We start from the raw sequence: 23,837 nt of genomic DNA on the forward strand, positions 1-23,837 counted from the left end.
TCCATTGCATGGGTACTACTCATCTAGGACTAAGTACCAATGTCGTCCAGTGATTCTAGCGTCGTACATATCGCGTTGACCATAAGATTTATAATGGCTCTGGGGAAGCCAGCTGTATCTTTTCCCTCTTGCATATCAACGGACTTGATGGAGCATGGCTGGGTGTTGGGGATAACACTGCAGTAGGTTGGGAAATCCTTTAAAATCCTCATCCGTGTGGATGAGAGGATCTATCGTCTATGAGGGATTGTCCATAGTACACCGGGGATAAAGCCGTATGATCAGGAGATGTCTACCGGGGGTGTACGGATGGACAAAAGGGTGGGTATGCAAGGTCGCGGAGAAGGCGGTGTTTGGCTTAGATCTTATTCCTGGCCTCACACCAAGGAAGTGTGGACGGGGACGAATTCCTCCGGTTGGCAAAAAGGATGAGGTCTCTTATGGGAAAATTAACGCACCTCTGCAGAGGGTATCAAATTGTGGCTGTCACTCCTTGTTCCGGGAAGGGAACTGCGAACGCGGCACGAAAGGAACTCCCTCCACGAAGTTCTGTTCAACCTGTGAAGACTGACGAGCATAGTTTTCAGAATAAAATAAACCTTTGAAGAAATGTTTATGAAAACTTGCATTCGCCTATGACTTTCTGGTCTGTGGCTGTAGCTAGTGCATGATACACCTATTTCCTAATATGAACTTGTTGAGTACGTTCGTACTCATTCCCTCCCATTTGAACCCCCTTCTTAGATCAAAGTCACTGGAGGAGAAACTATCGTGGAACTCGAAGACAAAGAAGTCAACTGCAACAAGATGAAGAATCCAATCAAAGAAGTCAATGGAGTCAACTCCTGCATCAGCTAGAGTGGAAACTTAGACTAGTAATAGAAGGGAACCTTTCCCTAATCCTAGTACCTAAGTAGCTAGATTTCTATAGCAAGCCAAGTAGCTCTTCAACTTGGGTTAGCAATAAGTTAGACTACGAGTCGTTCTTCTGGAGCTTTATTTGAAGTTTTACCTCACTGTAAAGTAGGAGGCTGTGTGTATCTTATGTAAACAGTTCGTGTGTACTTTAATAGACATGCCTTGGACTCACATATGTTTCTGTTGTACCACTCCGAGGGATGTAATATGAGTGGAACGGTGTTTCACTTGTGTTATGTCAACGACTTGTGTACTACACCATGCAGTGGTACGCTGGGTCACCACAACTAGTATCAGAGAAAATGCTTTGATCCTAGGATTAAAACTCTTTAAAGGAGACCTATAGGTTTGGTAGTGTCTATAGGAAGATGTCTTAGCTAAACCAACTATTCTTTTGACTTGAGATGGCCATTCACTTGAGAATAATCCTGACACACTTGAGTCAATCTTTCTTATCTATCATTCTTAAGTACAGTGGATTAGTTATCTTGCTTCATTCCAAATAAGTAGAACACCAGGAGCTTAAGATAATGGGTGGTAGTAGACCACAGTTGGTATACAATACATGGTAGTCCAAAGAAATGATACAACCATAAGGAATATATCCTATTGGAAGAAGTATACCAATGCAAGTTATGGTTAAGAAAGAGTCATTCAAAGTAGTAAGGTGAATGATATTAAGTAATGAAGATAAGTCATATGAGGGAATATATACCTATGATGAGTCAATCATGGGAGGTAAGGAAGAGCGATAGGAGTCATATAAGTCTACTTTACATGGGAGGGTTGGTAATCATATATGATTCACTTGAGAGTCATGATGTGATGGAGTAGAACATCATAAATACGATAACAGGTGTATGATAAGGAGTGGGATTTTAAAACATAGTTCAAAAACTTAGGCCTCAAAACCATGATAACTGTTCCAAGTATGCTTGAACCATAGTCCATAGTTTAAAGAAGGCTTTATTAGGAAACCCTAGAGTTATATGTGATATATTCTAACAAGCATGTGTTTAGAGTAGTCATGTTATGATCTCGAGAGATCATGTGAGGTTAGTCTTCAACATAATGGAAGTTAAGGTAGTACTTTCCAAGGAAATTAGGTCAACCATAATCCATTTAACCAGTTTGCTCAAGTTTATTTGAATGCAAGTGAGCAATCGAGGTAAATATTGAGACTAATATTAGGAATCCATATATATATGTGCTAAGTATCACAACCTAAACCTATCTTATGTGGTGTTATATACTACACATATGAGCCTGATGTTTAGGGATGTCTTACCCAATTACTATATTCAGGCATATAAGGATGTGTATTATAAGCACAAAGCTAAATCTTTTTGGATTTTACTAGATTTTCATTGATTGACTATATCCATACATGAAGTTTGACTTTGATATGCAAATGCATGTTGCAATATCAAGCTCTTACTTGATGTTATAGATCTAGAGGGTAAAGGTATTCGTGTGAGGAAGTGACGAATTCTGAAGATTTTGAAGACCAAATGAAGGTGGGACCAATCAAAACTCACTTTTATCCTCAATTAAGGAGTACTTCAACATGGAAGTACCATGAAAGTGAGAAACAGTGAATATGGAGTGGTAGATGTAGAGCCATATCCATTATGGAAGAGGGAATGCAAGTGAAGTCACTTACGATACTATCTTCATAGTGTCAACAAGTGGTTTTCTTGCAAAACAAACCCTGGAAGAAGGAGAATAGACAAGTGAAGTCGCCGATGATATAATAAGACCGCAGCTGATATAGAATAGTCATGAAGAGAAAACACTTGAAGTGAGGTAGATCTTAACTAAAACTATAAAAGTATCCGCAGCTGGTAGGTAGATGTTGACTAGTACCATAAAATAGTTCACAGCTCGGTATCAAATAAGCCACATCTGGTATCAGATAGTCCGCAGCTTAATCATTTCTTCACTCTAAAGGAAAGAGGGATTGCGCAGCTGGGAAATATTTAGTTGGAGGATTCACATCGGATACCCACAACTGTGTGGATACACCACAAAGAATTCTTCGTGAGACTCTAGAAAAGTACAAACTCCAAACCAGACCAAGACCAATTCTCTAACCTTGGAGTTTAATGATTATGAGAAAAGGATCTTGAAGACCATTAGTAAACTCCAAGGGGGAAAGGAAGCCTGAAGGAGAAGTATGAAGATATAATTTGGAGTATGACAGAGGAAAAAGAAGGTCTGAACTGAGAGAAAATCCGATCTTATTTTTATAAGGTTGTTGGGAAGTACCCATATAACAATACTCTCAGAAGGATGTCAGACCAGAAGCCGAGGTTTATATCTCGAAGAAGTAAGGCTTAGACCCTAACTTGAGCGCGACATTGATAATTACTTAGAAGTAGAAGAGCTCAAGTAAGTCTAAGATAAAGAAGTTGAATGTAGAAGATATCAGAGGACAATCCAAGTTTTAGAAGGCTCGAGACCAAAGGAGTGTCACTATACCAAAATTTCATGCTTATTAGAATGATTCCTTTCATGGAACCTAAAGAAACCAAAAGGAGGATAACTAGCATAAACTAGAAGCCATGATTGGACGGACTAAATGAGTCTAATCCATTTGTAGGAATAAACCACTAGGACCATACCTATTGTAAATACCTTAATTAGTACCATTACTATAGTTATGGTAGTAAGGCAAAACAATACCCTACCTTAAACAAAGCTTTTAGAATTAAGCTTTGGATCACCGCAGCTGGTAGAACCAAGCTTTGGGTACCCAGATAGGAAGCTATTATCACAATCAATAGTAGAGTCCATTAGCAAAATAATATGTACTAATCCAAGGATCTTTGAAGAGAAAGACAATAAGCTTGGAGTGTTGGAAGAAATCATAGAATTGGAGAAAGTATCAGTGCCAGACATCAGAAGACTCCAGGAAGGATCTGAACAAGGGATATATCCAATTATATCCGATGAGATCACCATGGAGTTTGAAAGGGTTGTGATATGTGCAAGTCAGTTTCACGTTCCGAAACATGAGAGCGTTCGAACTTCGGGACGAAGTTCGGTTTAAGGGGGAGAAGCTGTAATATCCCAGGTTTAGAGGCTATAAAATAAGAGAACACCAAAGTTTGCATTGCATTCATGCATAGAAAATTCGGGGAATTTTCGCGCTTTCAAATAAAACTTACCACAATAACTGAAGTTTCACTTGACTTGCTGGAATTGAAGTATATCATCAAGTCAAGCGCTATAAACTTCACTGTGATCTTTGCTAAAACCTTGTCTTGGGTAGAGATGAATTGATCTATGGGCTAGATCAAATGGAGTTAAATTTACAACAAATAATACCTTAAGTAAGGGACAACTATAAGATCTTATAAAAGATCGTAACATGACATTCCTTACAACAATACATGAATAATTATTCAACTATAAATCCAAGAACACAATTAATTAAGAAACTATTCTCTACTTATATTTTCCATGGCTTTTACTTAATCAATACTTCTACCATAATGCACATGGTATATATTCAACTACAATATGGAATCCAAGCCAAAGACATTCATATTCATTCTTCATCAACCCTTGACTATTCAATCTTGTTCATTCCAACCTATTCCTATTTAACCTCAGAGAAAGGAGAGGATTATTTTGTTGGAGATATGCCCAAGAGGCAATAATAAATTGGTTATTATATATCTTTATGTTTATGATAAAGATTTGCATACCATGCTATAATTGTATTAACCAAAACATTGATACATGTGTGTTATGTAAACAACGAGGAGTCCCTAGTAAGCCTCTTGTATAACTAGCTTGTTGATTAATAGATGATCATCGTTTCATGATCATGAACATTGGATGTTATTAATAACAAGGTTATGTCATTGATGAATGATGTAATGGACATACCCAAATAAGCGTAGCATAAGATTGATGGCGTGTAACTCACACGTTCGTTGGGAACCCCAAGAGGAAGGTATGATGCGCACAGCAGCAAGTTTTCCCTCAGAAAGAAACCAAGGTTTATCGAACCAGGAGGAGCCAAGAAGCACGTTGAAGGTTGATGGCGGCGGGATGTAGTGCGGCGCAACACCAGGGATTCCGGCGCCAACGTGGAACCTGCACAACACAACCAAAGTACTTTGCCCCAACGAAACAGTGAGGTTGTCAATCTCACCGGCTTGCTGTAACAAAGGATTAACCGTATTGTGTGGAAGATGATTGTTTGCAGAAAACAGTAGAACAAGTATTGCTTTAGATTGTATTTAAGTATTGTGAATTGGACCGGGGTCCACAGTTCACTAGAGGTGTCTCTCCCATAAGACAAACAACATGTTGGGTGAACAAATTACAGTTGGGCAATTGACAAATAAAGAGGGCATGACCATGCACATACATATCATGATGGGTATAGTGAGATTTAATTGGGCATTACGACAAAGTACATAGACCGCCATCCAACTGCATCTATGCCTAAAAAGTCCACCTTCAGGTTATCATCCGAACCCCCTCCAGTATTAAGTTGCTAACAACAGACAATTGCATTAAGTATTGCGCGTAATGTAACTAGTGACTACATCCTTGAACATAGCACCAATGTTTTATCCCTAGTGGCAACAGCACATCCATAACCTTAGAGGTTCTTGTCACCCCTCCAGATTCACGGAGACATGAACCCACTATCGAGCATAAATACTCCCTCTTGGAGTTACTAGCATCAACTTGGCCAGAGCATCTACTAATAACGGAGAGCATGCAAGATCATAAACAACACATAGACATAGCTTTGATAATCAACATAACAAGTATTCTCTATTCATCGGATCCCAACAAACGCAACATATAGAATTACAGATAGATGATCTTGATCATGTTAGGCAGCTCACAAGATCCGACAATGATAGCACAATGGGGAGAAGACAACCATCTAGCTACTGCTATGGACCCATAGTCCAGGGGTAGACTACTCACACATCACACCGGAGGCGACCATGGCGGCGTAGAGTCCTCCGGGAGATGATTCCCCTCTCCGGCAGGTGCCGGAGGCGATCTCCTGGATCCCCCGAGATGGGATCGGCGTTGGCGGCGTCTCTGGAAGGTTTTCCGTATCGTGGCTCTCGGTACTGGGGGTTTCGTCACGGAGGCTTTAAGTAGGCGGAAGGGCAAGTCAGGAGGGGGCACGAGGGCCCCAGATGACAGGGCCGCGAGGCCAGGGCAGGGGCCGCGCCGCCCTATGTCTGGCTGCCTCGTGGCCCCACTTCGTCTCCTCTTCGGACTTCTGGAAGTTTCGTGGCAAAATAGGACCCTGGGCGTTGATTTCGTCCAATTCCGAGAATATTTCGTTACTAGGATTTCTGAAACCAAAAACAGCAGAAACAAAGAATCGGCACTTCGGCATCTTGTTAATAGGTTAGTTCCATAAAATGCACGAATATGACATAAAGTGTGCATAAAACATGTAGATAACATCAATAATGTGGCATGGAACATAAGAAATTATCGATACGTCGGAGACGTATCAGCATCCCCAAGCTTAGTTCTGCTCGTCCCGAGCAGGTAAAACGATAACACAGATAATTTCTGGAGTGACATGCCATCATAACCTTGATCATACTATTTGTAAAGCATATGTAGTGAATGCAGCGATCAAAACAATGTATATGACATGAGTAAACAAGTGAATCATAAAGCAAAGACTTTTCATGAATAGCACTTCAAGACAAGCATCAATTAAGTCTTGCATAAGAGTTAACTCATAAAGCAATAATTCATAGTAAAAGCATTGAAGCAACACAAAGGAAGATTAAGTTTCAGCGGTTGCTTTCAACTTATAACATGTATATCTCATTGATATTGTCAACATAGAGTAATATAATAAGTGCAATAAGCAAATATGTAGGAATCAATGCACAGTTCACACAAGTGTTTGCTTCTTGAGGTGGAGAGAAATAGGTGAACTGACTCAACATTGAAAGTAAAAGAATGGTCCTCCATAGAGGAAAAGCATCGATTGCTATATTTGTGCTAGAGCTTTGATTTTGAAGACATGAAACAATTTTGTCAACGGTAGTAATAAAGCATATGTATCATGTAAATTATATCTTACAAGTTGCAAGCCTCATGCATAGTGTACTAATAGTGCCCGCACCTTGTCCTAATTAGCTTGGACTACCGGATCATCACAATGCACATGTTTTTACCAAGTGCCACAAAGGGGTACCTCTATGCCGCCTGTACAAAGGTCTAAGGAGAAAGCTCGCATTGGATTTCTCGCTATTGATTATTCTTCAACTTAGACATCCATACCGGGACAACATAGACAACAGATAATGGACTCCTCTTTTATGCATAAGCATGTAACAACAATTAATAATTTTCTCATTTGAGATTGAGGATATATGTCCAAAACTGAAACTTCCACCATGGATCATGGCTTTAGTTAGCGGCCCAATGTTCTTCTCTAACAATATGCATGCTTAACCATAAGGTGGTAGATCTCTCTTACTTCAGACAAGACGGACATGCATAGCAACTCACATGAAATTCAACAAAGAGTAGTTGATGGTGTCCCCAGTGAACATGGTTATCGCACAACAAGCAACTTAATAAGAGATAAAGTGCATAATTACATATTCAATACCACAATAGTTTTTAAGCTATTTGTCCCATGAGCTATATATTGCAAAGGTGAATGATGTTATTTTAAAGGTAGCACTCAAGCAATTTACTTTGGAATGGCGGAAAATACCATGTAGTAGGTAGGTATGGTGGACACAAATGGCATAGTGGTTGGCTCAAGTATTTTGGATGCATGAGAAGTATTCCCTCTCGATACAAGGTTTAGGCTAGCAGGGCTTATTTGAAACAAACACAAGGATGAACCGGTGCAGCAAAACTCACATAAAAGACATATTGAAAACATTATAAGACTCTACACCGTCTTCCTTGTTGTTCAAACTCAATACTAGAAATTATCTAGACCTTAGAGAAACCAAATATGCAAACCAAATTTTAGCATGCTCTATGTATTTCTTCATTAATGGGTGCAAAGCATATGATGCAAGAGCTTAATCATGAGCACAACAATTGCCAAGTATCACATTACCCAAGACATTAATAGCAATTACTACATGTATCATTTTCCAATTCCAACCATATAACAATTTAACGAAGGAGAAACTTCGCCATGAATACTATGAGTAGAAACCAAGGACATACTTGTCCATATGCTACAGCGGAGCGTGTCTCTCTCCCATAAAGTGAATGCTAGGATCCATTTTATTCAAACAAAACAAAAACAAAAACAAACCGACGCTCCAAGCAAAGCACATAAGATGTGATGGAATAAAAATATAGTTTCAGGGGAGGAACCTGATAATGTTGTCGATGAAGAAGGGGATGCCTTGGCCATCCCCAAGCTTAGACGCTTGAGTCTTCTTAGAATATGCAGGGGTGAACCACCGGGGCATCCCCAAGCTTAGAGCTTTCACTCTCCTTGATCATGTTGCATCATACTCCTCTCTTGACCCTTGAAAACTTCCTCCACACCAAACTTAGAACAACTCATTAGAGGGTTAGTGCACAATAAAAATTAACATATTCAGAGGTGACACAATCATTCTTAACACTTCTGGACATTGCATAATGCTACTGGACATTAATGGATCAAAGAAATTCATCCAACATAGCAAAAGAGGCAATGCGAAATAAAAGGCAGAATCTGTCAAAACAGAACAGTTCGTATTGACGAATTTTATTAGGCCACCAGACTTGCTCAAATGAAAATGCTCAAATTGAATGAAAGTTGCGTACATATCTGAGGATCATGCACGTAAATTGGCTTAATTTTCTGAGCTACCTACAGGGAGGTGGACCCAGATTCGTGACAGCAAAGAAATCTGGAACTGCGCAGTAATCCAAATCTAGTACTTACTTTTCTATCAAAGACTTTACTTGGCACAACAAAACACTAAACTAAGATAAGGAGAGGTTGCTACAGTAGTAAACAACTTCCAAGACACAAAACAAAAACAAAGTATTGTAGGTAAAAAAACATGGGTTGTCTCCCATAAGCGCTTTTCTTTAACGCCTTTCAGCTAGGCGCAGAAAGTGTATATCAAGTATTATCGAGAGACGAAGTGTCAACATCATAATTGGTTCTCATAATAGAATCAAAGGGTAACTTCATTCTCTTTCTAGGGAAGTGTTCCATACCTTTCTTGAGAGGAAATTGATATTTTATATTACCTTCCTTCATATCAATGATAGCACCAACAGTTCGAAGAAAAGGTCTTCCCAATATAATGGGACAAGATGCATTGCATTCAATATCCAAGACAACAAAATCAACGGGGACAAGGTTATTGTTAACGGTAATGCGTACATTATCAACTTTCCCCAAAGGTTTCTTTGTAGAATGATCAGCAAGATTAACATCCAAATAACAATTTTTCAGCGGTGGCAAGTCAAGCATATCGTAAATTTTCTTAGGCATAACAGAAATACTTGCACCAAGATCACATAAAGCATTACAATCAAAATCTTTAACCTTCATCTTAATGATGGGCTCCCAACCATCCTCTAGCTTTTTAGGAATAGAGGCTTCGCGCTCTAGTTTCTCTTCTCTAGCTTTTATGAGAGCATTTGTAATATGATGCGTGAAAGCCAAATTTATAGTACTAGCATTAGGACTTTTAGCAAGTTTTTGTAAGAACTTTATAACTTCAGAGATGTGGCAATCATCAAAATTCAAACCATTATAATCTAAAGCAATGAGATCATCATCCCCAATGTTGGAAAAAATTTCAGCAACTTTATCACAAGCAGTTTTAATGATTTTAGCGATTTGAGCGGTTTCTCGCTTTGCATTAGAAGTGGAAACATTGCTAACACCAATTCTTTTATTATTATTAGTAGGAGGTGCAGCAACATGTGTAGCATTAGCATTACAAGTGGTGGTAATAGTCCAAACTTTAGCTACATTCTTCTCTTTAGCTAGTTTTTCATTTTCTTCTCTATCCCACCTAGCACGCAGTTCAGCCATTAATCTTATATTCTCATTAATTCTAACTTGGATGGCATTTGCTGTAGTAATAATTTTATTATGATGATTCTCATTAGGCATAACTTTCGATTTCAAAAGATCAACATCAACAGCAAGACTATCGACTTTAGAAGCAAGTATATCAATTTTCCCAAGCTTTTCTTCAACAGATTTGTTAAAAGCAGTTTGTGTACTAATAAATTCTTTAAGCATGGCTTCAAGTCCAGGGGTGTGTTCCTATTATTGTTGTAAGAATTCCCATAAGAATTACCATAGCCGTTGCCATTATTATAAGGATATGGCCTATAGTTGTTACTAGAATTGTTCCGGTAAGCATTGTTGTTGAAATTATTATTTTTAATGAAGTTTACATCAACATGTTCTTCTTGTGCAACCAATGAAGCTAACGGAACATTATTAGGATCAATATTAGTCCTATCATTCACAAGCATAGACATAATAGCATCAATCTTATCACTCAAGGAAGAGGTTTCTTCGACAGAATTTACCTTCTTACCTTGTGGAGCTCTTTCCGTGTGCCATTCAGAGTAGTTGATCATCATATTATCAAGAAGCTTTGTTGCTTCACCAAGAGTGATGGACATAAAGGTACCTCCAGCAGCTGAATCCAATAAATTCCGTGAAGAAAAATTTAGTCCTGCATAGAAGGTTTGGATGATCATCCAAGTAGTCAGTCCATGAGTTGGGCAATTTTTAACCAGAGATTTCATTCTTTCCCAAGCTTGAGCAACATGTTCAGTATCTAATTGTTTAAAATTCATTATGCTACTCCTCAAAGATATAATTTTAGCAGGGGGATAATATCTACCAATAAAAGCATCCTTGCATTTAGTCCATGAATCAATACTATTCTTAGGCAGAGATAGCAACCAATCTTTAGCTCTTCCTCTTAATGAGAAAGGGAACAATTTTAATTTTATAATGTCACCATCTACATCTTTATATTTTTGCATTTCACATAGTTCAACAAAATTATTAAGATGGGCAGCAGCATCATCAGAACTAACACCAGAAAATTGCTCTCGCATAACAAGATTCAGTAAAGCAGGTTTAATTTCAAAGAATTCTGCTGTAGTAGCAGGTGGAGCAATAGGTGTGCATAAGAAATCATTATTATTTGTGGTTGTGAAGTCACACAACTTAGTATTTTCAGGGTTGGCCATTTTAGCAACAGAAAATAAAGCAAACTAGATAAAGTAAATGCAAGTAACTAATTTTTTTTTGTTTTTGATATAGCAGACAAGATAGCAAATAAAGTAAAACTAGCAACTAATTTTTTTTGTATTTTGATTTAGTGCAGCAAACAAAGTAATAAATAAAACTAAGCAAGACAAAAACAAAGTAAAGAGATTGAGAAGTGGAGACTCCCCTTGCAGCGTGTCTTGATCTCCCCGGCAACGGCGCCAGAAAAAAGCTTGATGGCGTGTAACTCACACGTTCGTTGGGAACCCCAAGAGGAAGGTATGATGCGCACAGCAGCAAGTTTTCCCTCAGAAAGAAACCAAGGTTTATCGAACCAGGAGGAGCCAAGAAGCACGTTGAAGGTTGATGGCGGCGGGATGTAGTGCGGCGCAACACCAGGGATTCCGGCGCCAACGTGGAACCTGCACAACACAACCAAAGTACTTTGCCCCAACGAAACAGTGAGGTTGTCAATCTCACCGGCTTGCTGTAACAAAGGATTAACCGTATTGTGTGGAAGATGATTGTTTGCAGAAAACAGTAGAACAAGTATTGCAGTAGATTGTATTTCAGTAAAGAGAATTGGACCGGGGTCCACAGTTCACTAGAGGTGTCTCTCCCATAAGACAAACAACATGTTGGGTGAACAAATTACAGTTGGGAAATTGACAAATAAAGAGGGCATGACCATGCACATACATATCATGATGAGTATAGTGAGATTTAATTGGGCATTACAACAAAGTACATAGATCGCCATCCAACTGCATCTATGCCTAAAAAGTCCACCTTCAGGTTATCATCCGAACCCCCTCCAGTATTAAGTTGCTAACAACAGACAATTGCATTAAGTATTGCGCGTAATGTAACTAGTGACTACATCCTTGAACATAGCACCAATGTTTTATCCCTAGTGGCAACAGCACATCCATAACCTTAGAGGTTCTTGTCACCCCTCCAGATTCACGGAGACATGAACCCACTATCGAGCATAAATACTCCCTCTTGGAGTTACTAGCATCAACTTGGCCAGAGCATCTACTAATAACGGAGAGCATGCAAGATCATAAACAACACATAGACATAGCTTTGATAATCAACATAACAAGTATTCTCTATTCATCGGATCCCAACAAACGCAACATATAGAATTACAGATAGATGATCTTGATCATGTTAGGCAGCTCACAAGATCCGACAATGATAGCACAATGGGGAGAAGACAATCATCTAGCTACTGCTATGGACCCATAGTCCAGGGGTAGACTACTCACACATCACACCGGAGGCGACCATGGCGGCGTAGAGTCCTCCGGGAGATGATTCCCCTCTCCGGCAGGGTGCCGGAGGCGATCTCCTGGATCCCAGAGATGGGATCGGCGTTGGCGGCGTCTCTGGAAGGTTTTCCGTATCGTGGCTCTCGGTACTGGGGGTTTCGTCACGGAGGCTTTAAGTAGGCGGAAGGGCAAGTCAGGAGGGGGCACGAGGGCCCCAGATGACAGGGCCGCGCGGCCAGGGCAGGGGCCGCGCCGCCCTATGCTCTGGCTGCCTCGTGGCCCCACTTCGTCTCCTCTTCGGACTTCTGGAAGCTTCGTGGCAAAATAGGACCCTGGGCGTTGATTTCGTCCAATTCCGAGAATATTTCGTTACTAGGATTTCTGAAACCAAAAACAGCAGAAAAACAAGCGGCACTTCGGCATCTTGTTAATAGGTTAGTTCCAGAAAATGCACGAATATGACATAAAGTGTGCATAAAACATGTAGATAACATCAATAATGTGGCATGGAACATAAGAAATTATCGATACGTCGGAGACGTATCAAAGATCACGTCATTAAGTTCATTTGCTATAAGCTTTCCGATACATAGTTACCTAGTCCTTCGACCATGAGATCATGTAAATCACTTATGCCAGAAGGGTACTTTGATTACATCAAACGCCACTGCGTAAATGGGTGGTTATAAAGGTGGGATTAAGTATTCGGAAAGTATGAGTTGAGGCATATGGATCAAGAGTGGGATATTGTCCATCCCGATGACGGATAGATATACTTTGGGCCCTCTCGGTGGAATGTCGTCTAATTAGCTTGCAAGCATATGAATGGTTCATAAGAGATGACATACCACGGTACGAGTAAAGAGTACTTGTAAGAGACGAGGTTTAACGAGGTATAGAGATACCAATGATCAAACCTCAGACAAGTAAAATATCGCGTGATAAAAGGAATCGGTATCGTATGTAAATGGTTCAGTCGATCACTAAGTCATCGTTGAATATGTGGGAGCCATTATGGATCTCCAGATCCCGCTATTGGTTATTGGTCGGAGAGAAGTCTCAACCATGTCTGCATAGTTCACGAACCATAGGGTGACACACTTAAGGTTTGATGTCGTTTAAGTAGATATGGAATATTGAATGGAGTTCAAAGTTTTGTTCGGAGTCTCGGATGGGATCCAGGACATCATGAGGACTCCATGGTGGCCGTGAAGGAGATATGCCCAAGAGGCAATAATAAAAGTGGTTATTATATATCTTTATGTTTATGATAAATGTTTATATATCATGCTATAATTGTATTAACCGAAACATTGGTACATGTGTGATATGTAAGCAACAAAGAGTCCCTAGTGTGCCTCTTAACTAGCTTGTTGATTAATGGATGATTAGTTTCATAATCATGAACATTGGATGTTATTAATAACAAGGTTATATCATTGTATGAATGATGTAATGGACACACCCAATTAAGCGTAGCATAAGATCACGTCATTAAGTTATTTGCTATAAGCTTTCGATACATAGTTACCTAGTCCTTATGACCATGAGATCATATAAATCACTTATACCGGAAAGGTACTTTGATTACACCAAACGCCACTGCGTAAATGGGTGGTTATAAAGGTGGGATTAAGTATCCGGAAAGTATGAGTTGAGGCATATGGATCAACAGTGGGATTTGTCCATCCCGATGACGGATAGATATACTCTGGGCCCTCTCGGTGGAATGTCGTCTAATGTCTTGCAAGCATATGAATAAGTTCATAAGAGACCACATACCACGGTACGAGTAAAGAGTACTTGTCAGGAGATGAGGTTGAACAAGGTATAGAGTGATACCGAAGATCAAACCTCGGACAAGTAAAATATCGCATGACAAAGGGAAAAGGTATCGTATGTGAATGGTTCATTCGATCACTAAAGTCATCGTTGAATATGTGGGAGCCATTATGGATCTCCAGATCCCGCTATTGGTTATTGGTCGGAGTGAGTACTCAACCATGTCCGCATAGTTCACGAACCGTAGGGTGACACACTTAAAGTTGGATGTTGAAATGGTAGAACTTGAATATGGAATGGAGTTAGAATATTTGTTCGGAGTCCCGGATGAGATCCCGGACATCACGAGGAGTCCCGGAATGGTCCGGAGAATAAGATTCATATATAGGAAGTCATTTTATAAGATTTAAAATGATCCGGAAGGTTCTATGGAAGGTTCTAGAAGGTTCTAGAAAAGTCCGGAAGAAACCACTAAGGAAGGCGGAGTCCTGGAGGGACTCCACCTCCATGACCGGCCAACCCTAAAGGGGGAGGAGTCCCAAGTGGACTCCCCTAAGGGGGCCGGCCACCCCCTCCCAAGGAAGGGTGGGAATCCCACCTCTAGTGGGAGTCCTAGCTTGGGTAGGTTTCATGTGATATGGAAGGTTTTGGTTTGGGGTCTTATTCGAAGACTTGTAGACCAACTCTTGGGTGTTCCACCTATATAATGAGGGCCAAGGGGAGGGGGCCGGCCACCCCAACAAGCACAAGGTGGCCGCACCACCTAGATGGCCGGCGCCCCCCTCTCCCCAAACCCTAGCCACCCCACTCCTCCTTCTTCCCCACACGCTTAGCGAAGCTCCGCCGGGATTCTCCACCACCACCGACACCACGCCGTCGTGTTGTCGGATTCAAGAGGAGCTACTACTTCCGCTGCCCGCTGGAACGGGGAGTTGGACGTCGTCTTCATCAACAACCGAACGTGTGACCGAGTACGGAGGTGCTGCCCGTTCGTGGCGCCGTGATCAAGATCTTCTACGCGCTTTTGCAAGCGGCAAGTGAACGTCTACTGCAGCAACAAGAGCCTCATCTTGTAGGCTTTGGAATCTCTTCAAGGGTGAGACTCGATAATCCCCTCGTTGCTACCATCTTCTAGATTGCATCTTGGCTTGGATTGCGTGTTCACGGTAGGAAATTTTTTGTTTTCTATGCAACGAATCCTTACAGTGGTATCAGAGCCGTGTCTATGCATAGATGGTTGCACGAGTAGAACACAATGGTTTTGTGGGCGTTGATGCTCTTGTTATCTTTAGTTTGAGTACTTTGCATCTTTGTGGCATAGTGGGATGAAGCTGCTCGGACTAACTTTACATGACCGCGTTCATGAGACTTGTTCCTCGTTCGACATGCAACTTGTATTGCATAAGAGGCTTTGCAGGTGTCTGTCTCTCCTACTATAGTGAAGATTCAATTTACTCTTCTATTGACAACATTAGTATCAACGTTGTGGTTCATGTTCGTAGGTAGATTAGATCTCTCTCGAAAACCCTAAACCACGTAAAATATGCAAACCAAATTAGAGATGTCTAACTTGTTTTTGCAGGGTTTGGTGATGTGATATGGCCATAATGTGATGATGAATATGTATGAGATGATCATTATTGTATTGTGGCAACCGGCAGGAGCCTTATGGTTGTCTTTAAATTTCATGTTGAGTAGTATTTCAAAGTAGTTGTAATAGTTGCTACATGGAGGACAATCATGAAGACGGCGCCATTGACCTTGACGCTACGCCGACGATGATGGAGATCATGCCCGAAGATGATGGAGATCATGTCCGTGCTTTGGAGATGAAGATCAAAGGCGCAAAGACAAAAGGGCCATATCATATCACATATGAACTGCATGTGATGTTAATCCTTTTATGCATCTTATTTTGCTTAGATCGCAACGGTAGCATTATAAGATGATCCCTCACTAAAATCTCAAGATAATAAAGTGTTCATCCTTAGTAGCACCGTTGCCAAGACTTGTCGTTTCGAAGCATCTCGTGATGATCGGGTGTGATAGAATCAACAAGTGCATACAACGGGTGCAAGACAGTTTTGCACATGCGGATACTAAGGTGGCCTTGACGAGCCTAGCATGTACAGACATGGGCTCGGAACACATGATACCGAAAGGTAGAGCATGAATCATATGGTTTATATGATGAACACTTTGAGTGTTCGCCATTGAAATCACACCTTGTCTCGTGATGATCGGACTTAGGTGCGATGGATTTGGTTCGTGTGATCACTAAGACAATGCGAGGGATATTGTTTTGAGTGGGAGTTCACCTAGATTTTTAATTATGTTGAATTAAAATTTGAACTCAATTTGTCATAAACTTAGTCTAAACTTTTGCAAATATATGTTGTAGAGATGGCGTCCCCAATCAATTTTAACCAGTTCCTAGAGAAAGAAAAACTTAAGAGCAACGGTAGCAACTTCACCGACTGGTTCCGTCATGTGAGGATCTTCCTCTCTGGCGGAAATCTGCAATATGTGCTTGATGCACCGCTAGGTGACCCTCCTGTAGAAACTGAAACCGATGAAGTAAAAGCTGTTTACGCGACTCGGAAAACTCGGTACTCTCAAGTTCAGTGTGCCATCCTGTGCAGTCTGGAATCCGATCTTCAAAAACGTTTTGAGCACCACGATCCTCATGAGTTGATGAATGAGCTGAAAGCTATATTTGAGACTCATGCGGCCGTGGAATGCTATGAAGCATCGAAACATTTCTTGGTTGTATGATGGAAGAAGGCAGCTCCGTTAGTGAGCACATGCTCGCCATGGTGGGCATGCGAAGAAACTCGGTGACTTGGGAATAGTGATTCCTAACAGATCGGGGATTAATCGTGTCCTTCAATCACCGCCACCAAGTTACAAGAACATTGTGATGAACTACAATATGCGAGAACATGAACAAGGAGTTACACGAACTCTTTGGCATGCTAAAAGCTGCTGAGATTGAGATCAAGAAAGAGCACCAAGTGTTGATGGTCAACAAGACCACCAGTTTCAAGAAACAGGGCAAGTCTAAGGGAAAATTCAAGAAGGGTGGCAAGAAAGCTGCCACGCCTCCTATGAAACCTAAGAACGGCCCTAAGCACGATCTTGAGTGCTATTCTTGCGCAAGGAGAAGGGACAACTGGAAGCGTAATTGCTCCAAGTATCCGGCTGATCCGAAGAAGCGGCCTTGTCAAGAAGAAGAAAGAAGGTATATCGATATACATGTTATAGATGTTTATCTCACTGGTTCTCGTTCTAGTACACAGGTATTTGATCTGGTTCGGTTGCTCATATTTGTAACTCGAAACAGGAACTAAAGAATAAACGAAGACTACTGAAAGATGAAGTGACGATGCGCGTTGGAAACGGATCCAAAGTCGATGTGATCGCCGTCGGCACACTTCCTCTACATCTACCTTCGGGATTAGTTTTAAGCCTAAATAATTGTTATTTTGTACCTGCGTTGAGCATGAACATTATATCTGGATCTTGTTTAATGCAAGACGGTTATTCATTCAAGTCTGAGAATAATGGTTGTTCTATTTTTATGAATAATATCTTTTATGGTCGAGCACCTGAAAAGAATGGCTTATTTCTGTTAGATCTCTATAGTAGTGATACGCATATACATAACATTGATGCTAAGCGAATTAAATTGAATGATAATTCTACTTATATGTGGCACTGTCGTCTTGGTCATGTTGGAGTGAAACGCATGAAGAAACTCCATACTGATGGATTACTTGAATCACTTGACTTTGAGTCACTTGATAGATGTGAAGCATGTCTAATGGGAAAAATGACTAAGACTCCATTTTCTGGTATGATGGAGCGAGCTACTGACTTATTGGAAATCATACATACCGATGTGTGCGGACCAATGAGCGTAGCATCGCGCGGTGGTTATCGTTATGTTCTAACCTTCACGGATGATCTGAGTAGATATGTGTATATCTATTTCATGAAACATAAATCCAAAACTTTCGAGAAGTTTAAGGAATTCCAAAGTGAAGTGGAAAATCAACGTAACAAGAAGATTAAATTTCTACGATCAGATCGTGGAGGTGAATATCTGAGTTATGAGTTTGGCATGCATTTAAAGAAATGCGGAATACTTTCACAATTGACACCGCCAGGAACACCACAACGAAACGGTGTGTCCGAACGTCGTAATCGAACTCTCTTAGATATGGTTCGTTCTATGATGTCTCTTACTGATTTGCCGTTATCATTTTGGAGTTATGCACTAGAGACAGACGCATTCACTTTAAATAGAGCACCATCAAAATCCGTAGAAACGACACCGTATGAATTATGGTTTAATAAGAAACCTAAGCTGTCGTTCCTTAAAGTTTGGGATTGCGAAGCCTATGTAAAGAAGTTACAACCGGACAAGCTAGAACCCAAAGCGGAGAAATGCGTATTCATAGGATACCCTAAGGAAACTATAGGGTACACTTTCTATCACAGATCCGAAGGCAAAATCTTTGTTGCTAAGAACGGAACCTTTCTTGAGAAAGAATTTCTCACTAAAGAAGTGACTGGAAGAAAAGTAGAACTCGATGAGATTGATGAATCTATACTCGTTGATCAGAGTAGCGCGATGCGGAAGTTGTACCTGTACCACCTACACCGGCAACAGAGGAAGCTAATGATAATGATCATGAAACTTCGAACGAGGAAACTACTGAACCTCGCAGATCGACAAGGGAACGTGCCACTCCTGATTGGTATGATCCTTGTCTAAATGTCATGATTGTGGATAACAATGATGAGGACCCTGCGACGTATGAAGAAGCGATGATGAGCCCAGATTCCAACAAATGGCAAGAAGCCATGAAATCCAAAATGGGATCCATGTATGATAACAAAGTATGGACTTTGGTAGACTTACCTGATAGCCGCAAGGCTGTCGAGAATAAATGGATCTTCAAGAGAAAAACAGATGCTGGTGGTAATATTACTGTCTATAAAGCTCGACTTGTCGCAAAGGGTTTCCGACAAATTCAAGGAGTTGACTACGATGAGACTTTCTCACCTGTAGCGAAGCTAAATCTGTGAGGATTTTGTTAGCAATAGCTGCATTTTTCGATTATGAGATTTGGCAAATGGATGTCAAAACGGCGTTCCTTAATGGAGACAATGAGGAAGAGTTGTATATGGTACAACCCAAAGGTTTTGTCGATCCTAAAAATGCTGACAAAGTATGCAAACTTCAGCGTTCAATCTATGGACTGAAGCAAGCATCAAGAAGTTGGAACCGACGCTTCGATAAGGTGATCAAAGACTTCGGGTTTATACAGTGTCATGGAGAGGCCTGTATTTACAAGAAAGTGAGTGGGAGCTCTGTAGTATTCCTGATATTATATGTAGTTGACATATTATTGATCGGGAATGATATTGAACTATTAAGCAGTGTAAAAGGTTATTTGAATAATAGTTTTTCAATGAAAGACCTTGGTGAAGCATCGTATATATTAGGCATCAAGATTTATAGAGATAGATCAAGACGCCTAATAGGGCTATCACAGAGTACATACGTGGACAAGATTCTAAAGAAGTTTAGAATGGACGAAAGTAAGAAAGGGTTTTTACCTATGTTACCAGGCAAGGTCTTGAGTAAGACTCAAGGACCGGCTACGACAGAAGAAAGAGAAAGGATGAGTAATATCCCCTATGCCTCGGCAGTAGGATCTATCATGTATGCCATGCTATTTACTAGACCGGATATAGCACATGCTGTTAGTTTGACTAGCAGATATCAAAGTGATCCAGGAATGGAACACTGGACAGCGGTCAAGAATATCCTAAAGTACTTGAAAAGAACTAAGGATATGTTTCTTTGTTATGGAGGTGACCAAGAGCTCGTTGTAAATGGTTACACCGATGCAAGTTGGAACACTGATCCTGATGACTCTATGTCACAGTCTGGGTACGTGTTTATATTGAATGGTGCTGCAGTAAGCTGGGCAAGCTCGAAGCAGTGCACGGTGGCGAAGTCTTCAACAGAATCAGAGTACATAGCGGCTTCAGAGGCTTCATCAGAAGCGGTATGGATGAAGAGGTTCATTGTAGAGCTCGGTGTGGTTCCTAGTGCATTGGACCCATTAATCATCTACTGTGATAACATGGGTGCCATCGCCAATGCACAAGAGCCAAGGTCACACAAGAGGCTGAAGCATATCAAGCTGCGTTACCACTCGATTCGCGAGTACATCGAAGATGGAGAAGTAAAGATTTGCAAAGTACACACTGATCTGAATGTAGAAGATCCGTTGACTAAAGCTCTCCCTAGGGCAAAGTATGACCAACACCAGAATGCCATGGGTGTTAGGTATATTACAATGTAATCTAGATTATTGACTCTAGTGCAAGTGGGAGACTGAAGGAGATATGCCCAAGAGGCAATAATAAAAGTGGTTATTATATATCTTTATGTTTATGATAAATGTTTATATATCATGCTATAATTGTATTAACCGAAACATTGGTACATGTGTGATATGTAAACAACAAAGAGTCCCTAGTATGCCTCTTAACTAGCTTGTTGATTAATGGATGATTAGTTTCATAATCATGAACATTGGATGTTATTAATAACAAGGTTATATCATTGTATGAATGATGTAATGGACACACCCAATTAAGCGTAGCATAAGATCACGTCATTAAGTTATTTGCTATAAGCTTTCGATACATAGTTACCTAGTCCTTATGACCATGAGATCATATAAATCACTTATACCGGAAAGGTACTTTGATTACACCAAACTCCACTGCGTAAATGGGTGGTTATAAAGGTGGGATTAAGTATCCGGAAAGTATGAGTTGAGGCATATGGATCAACAGTGGGATTTGTCCATCCCGATGACGGATAGATATACTCTGGGCCCTCTCGGTGGAATGTCGTCTAATGTCTTGCAAGCATATGAATAAGTTCATAAGAGACCACATACCACGGTACGAGTAAAGAGTACTTATCAGGAGACGAGGTTGAACAAGGTATAGAGTGATACCGAAGATCAAACCTCAGACAAGTAAAATATCGCGTGACAAAGGGAATTGGTATCGTATGTGAATGGTTCATTCGATCACTAAAGTCATCGTTGAATATGTGGGAGCCATTATGGATCTCCAGATCCCGCTATTGGTTATTGGTCGGAGTGAGTACTCAACCATGTCCGCATAGTTCACGAACCGTAGGGTGACACACTTAAAGTTGGATGTTGAAATGGTAGAACTTGAATATGGAATGGAGTTCGAATATTTGTTCGGAGTCCCGGATGAGATCCCGGACATCACGAGGAGTCCCGGAATGGTCCGGAGAATAAGATTCATATATAGGAAGTCATTTTATAAGATTTAAAATGATCCGGAAGGTTCTAGAAAAGTCCGGAAGAAACCACTAAGGAAGGCGGAGTCCCGGAGGGACTCCACCTCCATGGCCGGCCAACCCTAAAGGGGGAGGAGTCCCAAGTGGACTCCCCTAAGGGGGCCGGCCACCCCCTCCCAAGGAAGGGTGGGAATCCCACCTCTAGTGGGTGTCCTAGCTTGGGTAGGTTTCATGTGATATGGAAGGTTTTGGTTTGGGGTCTTATTCGAAGACTTGTAGACCAACTCTTGGGTGTTCCACCTATATAATGAGGGCCAAGGGGAGGGGGCCGGCCACCCCAACAAGCACAAGGTGGCCGCACCACCTAGATGGCCGGCGCCCCCCTCTCCCCAAACCCTAGCCACCCCACTCCTCCTTCTTCCCCGCACGCTTAGCGAAGCTCCGCCGGGATTCTCCACCACCACCGACACCACGCCGTCGTGCTGTCAGATTCAAGAGGAGCTACTACTTCCGCTGCCCGCTAGAACGGGGAGGTGGACGTCGTCTTCATCAACAACCGAACGTGTGACCGAGTACGGAGGTGCTGCCCGTTCGTGGCGCCGTGATCAAGATCTTCTACGCGCTTTTGCAAGCGGCAAGTGAACGTCTACCGCAGCAACAAGAGCCTCATCTTGTAGGCTTTGGAATCTCTTCAAGGGTGAGACTCGATAATCCCCTCGTTGCTACCGTCTTCTAGATTGCATCTTGGCTTGGATTGCGTGTTCGCGGTAGGAAATTTTTTGTTTTCTATGCAACGAATCCTTACAGGCCGGCCACCCCCCAAGGAACGGGTGGGAGTCCCACCTTGACAAGGAGTCCCACCTTGGGTAGGTTTCGTCCTTATGGCAAGTTTTGGGTTGGGGTCTTATTCGAAGACTTTGAGTCCAACTCTTGGGGGTTTCCACCTATATAATGAGGAGCAAGGAGAGGGGGCCGGCCAAACTAGATCCTCCTTTGCCGCACCCCTTTAGTGGCCGGTGCCCCCCCTCTCCCCAAACCCTAGCCGCCCCTCCTCCTCATATATCTCCCGCGGCGCATAGGCGAAGCCCTGCCGGAGATCTCCACCACCACCGCCACCACGCCGTCGTGCTGTCGGGATTCCGAGGAGGATCTACTACTTCCGCTGCCCGTTGGAACGGGGAGAAGGACGTCTTCATCAACACCGAACGTGTGACCGGGTACGGAGGTGCTGCCCGACTGTGGCACCGTCAAGATCTTCTACGCGCTTTTGAAAGCGGCAAGTGATCATCTTCTGCAACAACGAGATCTAATCTCGTAGGCTTTGGAAATCTTCAAGGGTTAGTCTCGTGATCCCCCCGTTGCTACCATCTTCTAGATTGCATCTTGGCTTGGTTTTCGTTCTTGCGGTAGGAATTTTTTTTTCTATGCTACGAATCCCATCAGTGGTATCAGAGCCGTGTCTATGCATAGATTGGTTGCACATGTAGAACACAATTGTTTTGTGGGCGTTGATGCTTTGTTGTCTTTAGTTCGTGTACTTTGCATCTTGCGGCATGGTGGGATGAAGCGGCTCGGGCTAACTTTACATGACCGTGTTCGTGAGATTTGCTCCACGCTCGACATGCAACTTGTATTGCATAAGTGGCTTTGCGGGTGTCTGTTTCTCCCACCATAGTGAAGATCCAATTTACTCTTTCTATTGACAACACTAGTATCACCGTTGTTGTTCATGTTCGTAGGTAGATTGGATCTTACTCGAAAACCCTAAACCACGTAAAATATGCAAACCAAATTAGAAGACGTCTAACTTGTTTTTGCAGGATTTGGTGATGTGATATGACCATAATGTGATGATGAATATGTATGAGATGATCATTATTGTATTGTGGCAACCGGCAGGAGCCTTATGGTTGTCTTTAAATTTCATGTTGAGTAGTATTTCAAAGTAGTTGTAATAGTTGCTACATGGAGAACAATCATGAAGACGGCGCCATTGACCTTGACGCTACGCCGATGATGATGGAGATCATGTCCGTGCTTTGGAGATGAAGATCAAAGGCGCAAAGACAAAGGGGCCATATCATATCACATATGAATTGCATGTGATGTTAATCCTTTTATGCATCTTATTTTGTTTAGATCGCGACGGTAGCATTATAAGATGATCCCTCTCACTAAATATCAAGAAAATAAAGTGTTCATCCTTAGTAGCACCGTTGCTAAGACTTGTCGTTTCGAAGCATCTCGTGATGATCAGGTG

The sequence above is a fragment of the Lolium perenne genome, chromosome 3, assembly GCF_019359855.2.
Source record: "Lolium perenne isolate Kyuss_39 chromosome 3, Kyuss_2.0, whole genome shotgun sequence".
NCBI classification, from domain to species: Eukaryota; Viridiplantae; Streptophyta; class Magnoliopsida; order Poales; family Poaceae; genus Lolium; species Lolium perenne.